General features: G+C 34.2%; 1 protein-coding gene across 1 annotated transcript in view; it reads right to left on the bottom strand.

The window, feature by feature from the left end:
• Nucleotides 1–1,208, bottom strand: part of LOC101585165 (trace amine-associated receptor 7b-like) — a 148,509-nt gene that overhangs the window by 118,738 nt on the left and 28,563 nt on the right. The window lies entirely within an intron of this gene.

Here is a 1,208-nt window from a genome sequence, read left to right as displayed (position 1 = left end):
GAGTGCCCTCTCCTGTGTGGGGGGCTGTCAGGTTGCAGTCAATCAAAGCTGGGTCTTAGTCAGTTTTTTCTTATTTTTCATCCCTGCACTTGTGATAGTAATACTTTACTCCAAGATCTTCCTGATAGCCAAGCAACAGGCTAGGAAAATTGAAAGTCAGAGCAATAAGACTGCAAAATCCTCAGACAGCTACAAGGACAGGGTGGCCAGGAGGGAGAGGAAAGCAGCAACGACCCTGGGGGTCGCAGTGATAGCTTTTCTGATCTCATGGTTGCCTTACTACATCGATTCTGTCATCAATGCCTTCCTGGGATTCATCACACCCACGTATGTGTATGAAATATTACTTTGGATTGTTTACTACAATTCAGCAATAAATCCCTTGATTTATGTTTTCTTTTATCCTTAGTTTAGAAAAGCCATCCAACTAATTATTACAAGCAAAGTGTTCAGACAGAATTCCTCCTCAGTAAACTTATTTCCTGAGTGGGTTCTTCTTTGCTGTGTGAAATCAGGAAGAGATTCACACTAGACACACTAGAGGAAAATTAATGATCATTCCTGTGAAAGATCTTTTAATGTAAAATCATCACTTATCTTTCAAATTTAACTCAGGGAAAGTCTCAATGAAATTGTATAGTTTTCATAAATATAGCATTAAAAGACAGATTTGATAGATCCTAACCATGAAGTCAAACCTGCAATTTATCTCTGTGATCCTGGGCTACTGAGGTTTATTTGATTTTCTTTTATATCAAGTGAATGACCCTTTTCTTGTAGTATCACTGAGAATATTTAACACAAAATATACATAAGAATTACTGAAGAATATTATAAGTAGTGATTCTTATATGAGTTTTTATAAGTTGAATTTCTGGATCTATCCTCTCTTTTGTAGAACAGATGTAATAAAATATAAATTCACAAAAGCATCTTAGAGAGTTGCGTTTTTTCAAAGGAGCCATTTGGAAAGCCTGCTTCGAATAGTGTCAGCATTATAGATTGATAAATATGATGTCAGCATCAGGAAAAATATATCAGGAGGAGTATCTATTAATTAATATCACTTCACTTATTTACAAAGAAAAAATTTGTGTTGTAAACAAATACATTCACTATTAGTGAGGTTTTTGCTAGTAACTGCACTTATGAAATTGCATGTATTTAAGAAATTTTAAAATTAATATATGTTAAATCAGATTTTAAGT

Source organism: Octodon degus, unplaced genomic scaffold (genome assembly GCF_000260255.1).
Source record: "Octodon degus isolate 3935 unplaced genomic scaffold, OctDeg1.0 scaffold00034, whole genome shotgun sequence".
NCBI classification, from domain to species: Eukaryota; Metazoa; Chordata; class Mammalia; order Rodentia; family Octodontidae; genus Octodon; species Octodon degus.
The sequence above is the reverse complement of the archived record's forward strand: the minus strand, read 5'-3'. Positions and strand labels throughout refer to the sequence as shown.